Source organism: Macaca nemestrina, chromosome 2 (genome assembly GCF_043159975.1).
Source record: "Macaca nemestrina isolate mMacNem1 chromosome 2, mMacNem.hap1, whole genome shotgun sequence".
Taxonomy (NCBI): Eukaryota; Metazoa; Chordata; class Mammalia; order Primates; family Cercopithecidae; genus Macaca; species Macaca nemestrina.
The window spans coordinates 199942776-199956146 of NC_092126.1; the positions used below are offsets into that span (position 1 = coordinate 199942776).

General features: G+C 36.0%; 1 protein-coding gene and 1 long non-coding RNA gene across 5 annotated transcripts in view; one reads left to right on the top strand and one right to left on the bottom strand.

The window, feature by feature from the left end:
* LOC105485564 (roundabout guidance receptor 1) overlaps positions 1–13371 on the top strand; it is a 1159905-nt gene that overhangs the window by 228744 nt on the left and 917790 nt on the right. The gene's annotated exons all lie outside the window — the stretch shown is intronic.
* Positions 1–13371, bottom strand: part of LOC105485540 (uncharacterized) — a 113884-nt gene that overhangs the window by 53709 nt on the left and 46804 nt on the right. For all 3 annotated transcript variants that reach the window (XR_989643.3, XR_011620434.1, XR_989644.3), the window contains one exon: positions 12194–12256. This is a non-coding gene — a long non-coding RNA (uncharacterized lncRNA). The remainder of the gene's footprint in view (positions 1–12193; positions 12257–13371) is intronic.

Consider the following 13371-nt stretch of genomic DNA (forward strand, 5'->3'; position numbering starts at 1 on the left):
TATAAAATCAGAGTTGATGACCTAGTTGATTAATGTCCCTAGTAATTCTATTACAGTAAAATGTAATTTATAAATCCAACAACTGAAAATCATTATTGTTTTGGGTAAATTATTTTTAATTAGTGTATACATGTATATATATGCACACACACACACACACATAGACACATTGATATATAGGCACACACACATATGTGTGTGTAATATTTAAGCTGATGGCCTCTATAACTATCTTATAGAAGTCACATATAAAGATACAATTCATTTATAGAATGCACAACTAAAATTTTGGGTAGGGCAACAGAAAGTTGACAGATTTTAACAAAACATTTTGGTGGGGTTTTCACCTTTAGTTTTAAAATTTGACAAGTTACCTTAAGAAGGGAGGAATATTTTATATGCATATATGCAACTGCAACCATATTTCTTTCCTTAAAGAAATGCTGTCTCTTGGAATTGTGAAAGACTGTGCTTCTATCCTCATTCCCTTCTCAAAAACCCTCTGAATTTCTGTCCCTGTGCTGTGCCAAACACACCACTGGGTGGGGGGCATGTTAGTACAGTGTCGAAACATGGGTTGTTGGGGTAATTTCAATAAAAGTCAGTAGCAGAAACAAGGTCAAATCCGTCGCGTGAATTGGCCTGTCACTTCACTTAAATTATAAGAAAAATTCAATAATCCGATGAACCAGATGTTGAACTGTGGGTGAATGAATGAGTGTGGATTAACATGATAGTTGTTTGTAACTGGTGTTGCTGATGCAATTTTAGATTTAGTACAATTTCCAAACATAAACTTTGATTTACATGAGACCAATATGCATGCAGTTACCTATGTGTTTTTATAATCAGTATGAAGTTAACACTGTTAGAATTTCATTGCATCCAGGATATTGAAGTTAAAAATAATAACATTAGTGAATAGAAATTTACTCAAATAAGACTTCATCTCATCTATTAACTCTAAAAAAAGTAGTAGAAATTTCATATGTATTATTTTGCAAAATGTAATAATTACTATATGTTGAATATTTGTGGTAGTATTTGCTCAAATATTTTTAAAATCTAAGAGTTATACATAAGATGTAAAACATATTACATAGACAAGACAGTCTTTGTGGCCTTACGTAGTTTCCGCCTAATGAGAGCATGTAGGTCCACACAAAAGTATAAATTAAAAGATAATGAAATAACTTCAAAATGTTGTGGCAACAGGTTAAAGAAGAAACTTAGCTTCAGATCACATTTCTCAATGCAGATAAAAGTGAAATTGTGTCTCTATCTCCTTCAGTTCTGCTCTGATCTTTGTTATTTCTTGCCTTCTGCTAGCTTTCGAATGTGTTTGCTCTTGCTTCTCTAGTTCTTTTAATTGTGATGTTAGAGTGTCAATTTTAGATCTTTCCAGCTTTCTCTTGTGGGCATTTAGTGCTATAAATTTCCCTCTACACACTGCTTTAAATGTGTCCCAGAGATTCTGGTATGTTGTATCTTTGTTCTCATTGGTTTCAAAGAACATCTTTATTTCTGCCTTCATTTCGTTATGTACCCAGTAGTCATTCAGGAGCAGGTTGTTCAGTTTCCATGTAGTTGAGCGGTTTTGATTGAGTTTCTTAGTCCTGAGTTCTAGTTTGATTGCACTGTAGTCTGAGAGACAGTTTGTTATAATTTCTGTTCTTGTACATTTGCTGAGGAGTGCTTTACTTCCAATTACGTGGTCGATTTTGGAGTAAGTACGATGTGGTGCTGAGAAGAATGTATGTTCTGTTGATTAGGGGTGGAGAGTTCTGTAGATGTCTATTAGGTCCACTTGGTGCAGAGTTGAGTTCAATTCCTGGATATCCTTGCTAACTTTCTGTCTCATTGATCTGTCTAATGTTGACAGTGGGGTGTTGAAGTCTCCCATTATTATTGTTTGGGAGTCTAACTCTCTTTGTAAGTCTCTAAGGACTTGCTTTATGAATCTGGGTGCTCCTGTATTGGGTACATACGTATTTAGGATAGTTAGCTCTTCCTGATGAATTGATCCCTTTACCATTATGTAATGGCCTTCTTTGTCTCTTTTGATCTTTGATGGTTTAAAGTCTGTTTTATCAGAGACTAGGATTGCAACCCCTGCTTTTTTTTGTTCTCCATTTGCTTGGTAGATCTTCCTCCATCCCTTTATTTTGAGCCTATGTGTGTCTCTGCATGTGAGATGGGTCTCCTGAATACAGCAGACTGATGGGTCTTGACTCTTTATCCAGTTTGCCAGTCTGTGTCTTTTAATTGGGCCATTTAGTCCATTTACATTTAAGGTTAATATTGCTGTGTGTGAACTTGATCCTGTCATTATGATACTAACTGGTTATTTTGCTCGTTAGTTGATGCAGTTTCTTCCTAGCATCGATGGTCTTTACATTTTGGCATGTTTTTGCAATGGCTGGTACCGGTTGTTCCTTTCCATGTTTAGTGCTTCCTTCAGGGTCTCTTGTAAGGCAGGCCTGGTGGTGACAAAATCTCTAAGCATTTGCTTATCTGTAAAGGATTTTATTTCTCCTTCACTTATGAAACTTAGTCTGGCTGGATATGAAATTCTGGGTTGAAAATTCTTTTCTTTAAGAATGTTGAATATTGGCCCCTTTCAACCATTATGGAAAACAGTATGGTGATTCCTCAAGGATCTAGAACTAGAAGTACCATATGATCCAGCCATCCCATTACTGGGTATATACCCAAAGGATTATAAATCATGCTGCTATAAAGACACATGCACACATATGTTCATTGTGGCACTATTCACAATAGCAAAGACTTGGAATCAACCCAAATGTCCATCCGTGACAGACTGGATTAAGAAAATGTGGCACATATACACCATGGAATATTATGCAGCCATAAAAAAGGATGAGTTTGTGTCCTTTGTAGGGACATGGATGCAGCTAGAAACCATCATTCTGAGCAAACTGTCACAAGGACAGAAAACCAAACACCGCATGTTCTCACTCATAGGTGGGAACTGAACAATGAGATCACTTGGTCTCGGGAAGGGGAACATCACACAGCAGGGCCTATTATGGGGAGGGGGGAAGTGGGGAGGGATTGCATTGGGAGTTATACCTGATGTAAATGATGAGTTGATGGGTGCTGACGAGTTGATGGGTGCAGCACACCAACATGGCACAAGTATACAAACCTGCACATTATGCACATGTACCCTAGAACTTAAAGTATAATAATAAAAAATTAAAAAAATTTTAAAAACTGTGAAATTGGACAGTGGAGTTTGTTGAACTGGGAATGAAGAACTCAGATATTAAAAGCATATCAGGCAAAGAGATTATTAAAAGGAAATTCTGAAATGCATGTGCTGTTTATGAAACAGAGTTGATTATTGTCAGTAGAACATGAGATTCTTGATGGGGAGTAGAGTTGGAGCTTGGGTCATGAGCTGATGTTGAAAGCATATTAATAGGATTGGATATAATTACATCGTCAGAGTTAGAAAATGCCAAAACCCTGCAAACCATTCACCATTAGTTTGGATTGAATGTAACCTATAAAACTAAATAATAATTTCACTTAATGTGTACAGGGGATTTTATCAACTTACAAGACAGTCTTTGGACAACCTTTTGAACTTATAATTGGTGACTATAAATACTCTTCTAAATTCTGGGCTAGAAACAAAATCATATTTTTTTAAAACGTTGCAGAGTACTGTTGAACTCTTGGTTCCATGATCTTATATGATGCAAATGTAAGATAGGAACTTTTTGAACTGCTCTATTACAATAACTTTTTCTAATGGTGTAATATTAGACTTTGAAAACTCTTGGTATAATGGGCCAAATTTCAATGCCCTGAAATGTAGCACTTCTGCAACTTATCAAACAATGTTAACTAATATACCAGAATCACTGTAACCTCCAAGGAATTATGAAAAATAATCATATTAGTGAGTGAATTATTATAATTTTCAAAGTCAAGATTCAAGTCCAACTTGGGGTCACGTATAAAATTAATCTTTGGATCACTGCAGAATTCCTTTGGGCAATGGTCTACATCATAAAGTCAACATAATGATTAATAGACAATTTTTATGCTGAAGAAGTCCAGGAAATAAAATTTCACTGCATGATTGGGCATATGTGTTATGGAGGATTTTATCTCCTTCTTAAGCATGAAAAATTGTCCACTTTGTGATGCTGGATGAAAAGAATTAACAGTGTGATACTCTATGCAAATTCTAACATAAAGTTCAAAGATTGAAAGTTTTTAATTGTTTTTCTAAACTGCAAGGGATTTGAATAAACACCCTTGATTTTTCAGAGTATGATGTCAGTTAAGCAAAGACTTAATATTAGTACTATAATACTAAAATGAAGTTTTAATTTCCATTTCTTCATATGCATGTTTCAATATATATAACTTAAAATGAAAGTAATATTGAGCCATATTTGTATAGCAAAAGACCTAAAGTTGTATAAGCCATTTCATAATTATTCTGGATATACCCTATTTACCTAAAAGTCTTTTTTAAAACACACATTTCTTTTGTAAAACAACTTATGTGTGTGCTTCCAGGTTGCATTTGTGTAACTTAAACTTATTTTCAAATAATGTTTATGTGCATGTTCCTATTTATCTACCCTAAAGTGCAGGAAGTATTAAGGAGTATCCCATAACAAAATATCTGATAATTCCAGCTTGTAAAATGTATTAAATGTGCACTACTCCTTTGAACAGATTGCATGAATATCTTGATAGTTAGGTTTAAAGTAATGTTTCAGTGGATAAGAAATTTGTCTGCCGTGATTTACATGTTATGCTAAGTTATTTGGGAATCTATGGGATTTTCTTTTTGGGAAAAGTTATGACAGACACAAAATATTGGAACAAACCCCTCAGTATCACCCTCACGATTGTCATCTTGTAGGCCTTATTTTTTTTCTACCGAATGTGGTCTATTTTCTGTACAACCTCTAGCCTCTGCTATTTGCTATGCACAGAAATTCAATCAGATGTTTAATTACATCTTAACATGAGTTCCAAACAGCTGGCTAATTCCCTTGTTTCTGATTAAAGTGATTACAAAAAATAAAATTTAACATGACATTTACATACAACTCTAAAAGGAAGCATTATTAATAAGGTTTAGGCATCTCAGAGATGCAAGATTTTTTAACACTAGGAATAACAATTTGTAAAACAATGCAACATTGTAACCAAACAGCAGTAGGAAAATATAGAAAACAATCATATAAATGTCACCAGTTTGAAAAGATAGATCCTAGAAAGCTATGAAATAAACATTGAGTAATACCCTGGGTGACCTTGCTATTGTTGATGTGCCAGGGTCTGCCATGTACCTTTTGAGTTACAGGTAACCAAGAGGAAACATTTGAGGAGCTGAGAGGCAAGTGACTGAGTAAACACAGCTGACACAACCCAATATTTGGGACATTCATTTTTGTGATAGTATCAATAATAATATGCCCAACATTTACAACTAAACAAAATCTCTGGGCTTTTCTTTTAGCACTATCAAATAAGCTATTGTTTTTAAAAATCTCCTTGTACTGTTTTTTTGTTAAGTATTTTTTCATTGCCTTAAACACTTAACATCCCCAAAGGAAGGGTATCTTTTGGAAAATGAACTATACAATATCGGTCATTGTGCTACTTCTCTCTCATGATTGGAAAGATACATTAAATCTGTATTAACTCTTCAGACACAGAATTGTTACATATCCAAAATCCAAAGGCTAGCAGCCACATATGTAATAATGTTACCTAAAATTATGTAACATGTGTAATGTGTGGCTTTTATTCATGGTTTCGGTTCTTGTGAGAGTTTATAGAATTAATAAATTGGCTGGATTTAGATAAAAAGAAAGATTCATCAAGCTTGTCCAATCCACAACCCAGGGTGCCTTTGAATGTGGCCCAACACAAAGTTGTAAACTTTCTTAAAACATTTCTGTAATTATTTTTTTCAGTTCATCAGCTATCAGTGTTTGTGTTATTTCTTATTTTTACTTTAAGTTCCAGGATACACGTGCAGAACATGTAGGTTTGTTACATAGCTTATGTGTGCCATGGTGGTTTGTTGCACCTATCAACCCATCACCTAAGTTTTTTGTGTTTTTTTTGTTTGTTTGTTTGTTTGTTTGTTTTGAGACGGAGTCTTGCTGTGTCGCCCAGGCTGGAGTGAGCTGCACTATCTCGGCTCCCCCATCACCTAAGTTGTAAGCCCCACATGCATTAGCTGTTTGTCCCGATGCTCTCCCTTCCCTCCCGACCCCCCACAGGACCGGTGTGTGATGTCCCCTCCCTGTGTTCTCTGGTCTCATTGTTCAGCCCCCACTTACGAGCGAGAACATGCGGTGTTTGGTTTTCTGTTCCTGTGTTAGTTGTTAGGTGGTGGATTGGACAAGCGTGATGTGGACCCGTGGCTTCTCTCTGAGGGCATTTCTGGTGCACAAGTATGTCAGCCGTTCTGAAGATGGACAGCAGGTGGAATTAGTCCCGACAGCGCTGCCCGCAGCCAATGGGGAGTCAAAGTTGACAGAGAAATTCCATAGACTCTTTGTCCCATAGTGGGACATTTCTGAAGTGTGTTCTCCACGGTCTCTCAGGACTCCCCAGCAAGACTGAGCTCCAGACCCCACAGGGTAGCTTCCTGCACGTTCCCATGCCCTCACAATGCCTTGTGATTCCCCTGCCAAATAAACCATTTGTTCCCACATCTTAAGTGCAGCATCTGTTTTTGGGGGGCGTCTTACCCAAGACAGCCTCTTCCCCTAGAAGCCAGAGTTCAAGTTCCAGCCCTACCACCAACTATATTCGTCATTTTCCAAGATCACTTAATCTCTCAGGTTCCCTGTATCTTTGGAAATAAAAGCGTTGAGTCAAAAAAATAAAATAAAATAAAGAAAAAAAAGAAGGAAAGATAAATTAAGGGAAGACCACTGAGGCAAATGTCTAGGTTTTCCTCTTTAAAAAGTTGTATATTTTACTGTAATTATAAATTAAAGGGTACACACGCAGGTTTATTTATTGAATGCTTAAACGCCAAAATGCCTAAATAGATTCACTAGATCCCATAGCAACCCTGTAAAATTGGAAATAGTCTTCCTCACTATACATTGGAAGAAAAAAGAGACACAGACTTTAAGAATGTTGTCTGAGCTCTCAAAGGAGGTAAGAGCAAAGTCAAATTTTGGAGCAAGTATTTTGACCCTATGTCCTATACTTTTTCCACTAGTCTACAGTTTTATCATAGAATTTTAAGTATCTTGAGATTGCAGCAAAGATTCATTATTTGCAGCAACTGAGAAAAAAATTATATCAAATTTGTCAATTATTAATATTGCTTCATCAATATCACTAATATAGATATAAACTTTTACTGCACTTGATTAGTTAGTAGGCCATTATTATTTTACAACAAATGCTTTGAAAAATTCTTCTTCTAAACATCTGTGTGAGATCAAATTAATACATAAATTTGATCAGATCCAAATTGAAATCCAAATAGAAATTTTAAATGAAATGTTACAAGCTGATTTTCTAATTTATTTTCATGAAGAAATGCAGAAATTATCAATCTAATGATAGAGAGAAAACGATGAAATATAATTTGCTCTTCCAGAAACATTTCATAAGGCTACAGTGCGTGATACACTGGCATGAACAAATACACAAATAGGACTTGGAATCAACTAGATCACTATTTGCATGTATATGTGATCATATGTGTATGCATTTGTGTCTTTGGCTGTGTATACAGGTGTGTATTTGTGTGTATTTATATACTAATATAAATTTGGAAAGAGATCTTGGATATATGGGATACATATATATATTCTGAAACGTGAAGAGCATTTCAGAGCAATCCTCAGAGAAATTAAATTCTCACCTATTTTGCTGCATCTACAAACTTGTACAAATTATTTAGAGATATTATGTAGAAGTTTAAAAAGTGTTTTTTGTGTTTGTTATGATAGACAGATCTCCAAGATATATTGTTAATGGGAAGATCCAGGCATAGATCCAGGGAAAGGCAGATATTTATTTAATCTCAGTATATTAAAAATTATTTGTGCATATGCAGTAAGTGCATACAAATATAGACCAAAAACAAACAAACAAACAAACAAAAACCTCTTGAAGAAAATCCTCTCACTGGTAAAAGGAATGGGATCGAGAGAGGAGGAAATCAAGGGTGTGAGTGCCTGCCTCTCTGGTCTCGTAACTTTCTTTCATGGTCAGAGATTTTTGCCACAGCTTGTCATCACATCCTAGCATGTCAACATTCATGTAATAAATGACAGGGAATAAATCTCAATCTATTACATAAAAAATACATTTGTGAGAAATGTCCAACACACTTTTCCTAAAATCCCACTGGTTAGGATTGACATCATGCTCATAACTTTGCTGCCAAAATAACAGCAGAAAAGAAAGAAACTGAAAATTCCTGTCTTTGTTACTGCAGACAAGCTCTGTCACCAAGAAGGGAGTGGATCATGATTATTACATAGGCCACTAGCAGTGCCTGCCACATTTTCATTACTTTAACATAAACTTTGAGAGGAAGATGTACTACAGTTCCCTTTCTTCTCGTGAACTCAGTAGCTCATGCTAAAAAATGGTATCCTAATTGTCAGTATTGCATTAGTTGCAATGTCGTTTAGAGGAGGGACATCTGCAGAGTATTGTGGAAAATCTGACATGGGCTCTACAATAATATTTCTTCTTGGACTTATAAAAAATGTGTCCCAATTCATGTGTGTGAACATCCTAGTAGTTTTAAATGGATACGAAATAGATTTCCACTGTATCCCCAGAAGATTTGTTGTTGAAACGGAATGTTTCCCTTTTGAATCAGAATTGATGACTCAGGATAATTCTTCTGTAACTGTTTCTTAATTATGAAAACTAGTGGTGAACTGAAAAAAATAAGGAATTTGGGGATTAGTCCTGCAAATTGTTTTCTAGGAGAGATCATATAAAAGATGACTTAACATTAAAATATGGAAAGCACAAGCAAGCACTGCAGTGGATCATGATTTCCAAACATCAAACTAACTGGAGAACTGACTAAGCCAGTGTCAGAGGTAAAGCTGCAGTCATTAGTATGCGTCACCCAAGAAGTCACATGCAGAGACAATAAGAAGCCCTGGATAGAGGTTCAAGGGGAGGTCAGGTGAGTGCCTGCAGGATCAGATTCAAATTCTATTTGGAGACGAGAAATCTAGGAGGCTTAATTTTTAAAATAGCCTTAATAAATCTGCTAATAGATGGATTGACGGTTTGATAAGGGAACAACAGCCCGGGAGGCTGAGGACTGAACCTTGAACGTGCTATACATTTAGTTCTTTTGAAACCCACCCAAAAGAAAAGCATTGGTATAAAAGAAATGATTTAAGATTTCCTGTTTTGGAGACAGCAACAGGAAGTAACATATTCACCTATTCTTTAAAACAGCGTTACAGAGATCTTCAGGCTTTGTCTGAGAACTGAATCTGAGAATATACTCAGAAGGTCTTGACTTTGGTGATATTAGCTAAGAAATGGAACAGTTTCTTCTAGAACCATGAAACTAATAAACCAGAGAGAAACTAGGAAAGGCATTAACTAATTTTGGCTAGACAGCGACAACTATGCTCTCTACATAGAAATGGTGGGGATATTAGTTTTCTATTTCAGTAGTATAAAATGATCACAGATTTAGTGACTTAAAACAATAAGTATATTAACTTAAAGTCATGTCGGTCATAATTCTAAAATAACTCTCAATAGACCAAAATCAAGGGGTCAGCAGGACTGTTTTTCTTTTCTGGATGCTCTGGTGAAGAATTGACTTTTTGGCCTTCCCCAGCATCTAGAGGCTTCCCAGGTACTACTGGCTACTTATCGTCTTCAAATCCAACAACACCTATTTGAGTCTTTCTCATGTCATATCACTCTGCTGCTCATTCATCTGCTTTCCTCTTCTGCATTTACAGACCCTTGTGAGCACACTGGAATAACCTTGGTCATCCAGGATAATTTCCCTATAATAGATTCAGCTGATTAATAACCTTAATTTCATCTGCTACCTTAATTCTCTTCTGCCCTGTAAGGAAATATCTTCATAGGTTCCAGGAATTGGGATATGGACATCTTCCTGCTTACCACTAAAAACTATCAGTATAGCAAAGTCTCTATTACACATTGATTTGAAGCTTGGATAGAGGATAAGAAACACCATGCAGTCCTAATACTTAAAACACTTTTCTGCATTTCAAAAGAGCTTGTAAATTGATTAAAATATATTAATGATTAGGGGCAGAGGCAAAAACATATTTAGTTCAATTAAGCTTGCATATACTGAGGGCATACTCTATTTTCAGAATCATTTTATGCACTTAAAGGGCAGAAAGGAAGTTCAGAATTGACCCAATCCTGATCCTCATCTTTCTAGAGCCCACGAAAGTATCACATTTCCAGTCACCTATAGAAGTTTGATAAAAGGAAGTCATTAGAATATTACTCTAGTAAATAAAGTTAAATATATACTACAAATTTGATATCACTTCAGCTGTTGGCTAATGGTAAGAGGAACGTACTTAAAGAAAGAAAAAAATGAATACTCATATCCCATCAGGTCATCATATTGATTTAGGAGTTCTGTAGAAAGTGAAATAATGATGAGACAAATGTTTAAAAATGGTTTTACATAGTAAATCAAAATAAAATACTAGGTACTACTTAATGATGCAATGGATGATGTAAAAAATATTTTAGGTATTCACCAGGAGAAACCATTAGCGTAGTCCCCAAAGATTTAAGTTATGGAGTTTATATTGTATTCCCTTCCCTTTTCTGCAACCTTCATATTGTAAAAGTACCCTCTCCCTATTCTCCCTCCAGAGCTCAAGCCTACTAAAGAACCAAGAAAAATTCTGTAATATGATAAAATTCCGCTCCACCCTTATTAATGGTTTAAAGAATCAATTCTGCTCCAAGGTACTCAATTACAAGATACTTTTTTAAAGCAGATGATTAATTTAATTATTACATATAATGCCTAATTGACAGTCCCCTAAACATGATTCAGAGTTGAAGGGTTAATCCAAGGGAAACCATACATGATGGAATTTCTTGCAGTGTAGGATACGAAGTGAAATGGCTTCTGTGGTAAGGGAAAACATTAGGAGGCCTCTCTGTTTGGAAGCCAGCTCTTTTCTGAACTGCTCCTACTATTTGCTTTTGTTTTTGACAATAGCAAATGGGATTCCTATGATGCAAGATTCAGAGAAGATCAGAGACGTGCATTTATATTTGAATTTTTTTTAATAATATGTGAGAAAAGATCAGTAGTTTAAATATGTGTTGCCTGATGCTCTTCCTCTGTACCAGTTCTAATCCAGAAATTCTGGATTCAGATTATTTTATATTCAATAGCACATCCATGCCTGATCTACTTAACTAAATTTTTGACTTATTTTTCCAGTGATGGCATACCTTGTCATTTTATAATACGTTCATAATTGAATTTAAATGTATTTTCCTTCTATGTTTAGAAAAATATAAACATCATAAAACTTTGGAGTCAACTTGTATGTCAAGGTAAATTCGGTGTCAGTCCTTTCTCCTATTGATTCTAATCTCTTCCCTTTATTTTCTTCTTTTTATTCCCACTGACAAACTATAAGCAGCGTCACTTTACATGACTTAGTGATACTGAAATAGCCTGTCATTCATTTCCATATCTAATTTGTGCTATCCAAATCAAAAATCCCTGAAAAATGTTCCGTATATCTAGGACTAGGTCAAATTACATTACTCAAACTTCCTTTCGGAGGGAGTTAACCAGCATGGCCTTACCTTTGCTCTGGTCAGACCTGCTGTTTACACACCATTTACCTTGACTAAATGATCCACTCCAGTCAGGCAACTTGATGTTTCAGGAAATAGCTCAAATTCTCTCTCAAACAGATCGTATTCCCAAATTCTAAGCTCTCCACTCCCTCTTAATTATCCTGTTCCTACTATCTCTACAATTTATCTCGTAATTACACAGGTCTTTCCTGGTGATAATTTTGATTTATGCTTTTAAATTCGGACTATGATTCAGACTTCATGCTTGGAGTTGGTTTGATATTCCTTAAGCAGTGTGTCATCCTTAAAGCAAATACCATATTGAACAAATGTGTTTACATACCGAATCAACATGGAGTGCCTCATTCTGCTAGGCTACTGAGATAGGCATAGGGATTATTAATGCCTGTGAAACAAACATGAAACAGAGGTCAAGTATCAATTTGCTATTTTTTGCCAGTGTTTCTAGTATACTACCTTAAAATTCAAGCCATATGTATATTTAAATATTAAGATAGAAAAAAAGTTCACATTATTTGAACCTCCACCTCCCAGGCTCCACCAATTTTTTTGTGCCTCAGCCTCCCGAGTAGCTGGGATTATAGGTGCGTACCACCAAGCCTGGTTAATTTTTTGTATTTTTGGTAGAGATGGGGTTTTGACATGTTGCCCACCCTGGTCTTGATTTTCCAACCTCAAGTGATCCACTCACCTAGGCCTCCCAAAGTGCTGGGGATTACAGGCGTAAGCTGCCATGCCTGGCCAATGTAATGTTATGTGCCAAATGTTTATACAGCTGCTGTGTAATATATTATTACTTTTATTCAGTCTATTTATTGAGCACCTACTATGGCTATTTTTAAGGAATTTAGGACATATAAGTAAATAGTAATTAATCAACAAATCACTCAAATTGATTCAAATGGAGTTATGATGCATACTAGGGAGGCGAGTGTCAGGTGATATGCAAGTGAGAAACAGTAGGTACCAACCAAGTCAAAGAGTTCAAGGAAGGGTTTCCAGGAGAAACGAAGTCTGACTTGGCTCATGGGAAAAATAATGTGTGAGTGCTGGCGGAAAAAATTTCCAGGCAAAGGAAAAAACACGCACAGAAAATATTTAGCTGGAGGAAGAATGATGTATCCAGCACAGAGCAAGGGGTCACATCCCACAAGATGAGACTAGAGAACCACTGGGGGCAGATCATGCAGGGTCTTGTAAGTCATTGAATGGACTTCCATCTTTATTCTAAGAACACTGGGAATCCAGGGAAGGATGTGTGTGTGCGCATGTGTGTGTATGGTTACAAGGTGTGGGTGAGTTAAATATCTGCAATTCAAAAACATCATTGGGGCTGCTCTTAGTGGGGTACAGTAGAGGCCAAGTCAGCTAGGAAGCATCAGCCACTGAGCAGTTTTGATGAGAGTAGCCATGGATCGGTTTTTTAACAATGGATAGATTTGAAAGGGATTAGTAGGCATAACTGAGCAGACTTGGTTATGGTTGAATATGGAATGTGAA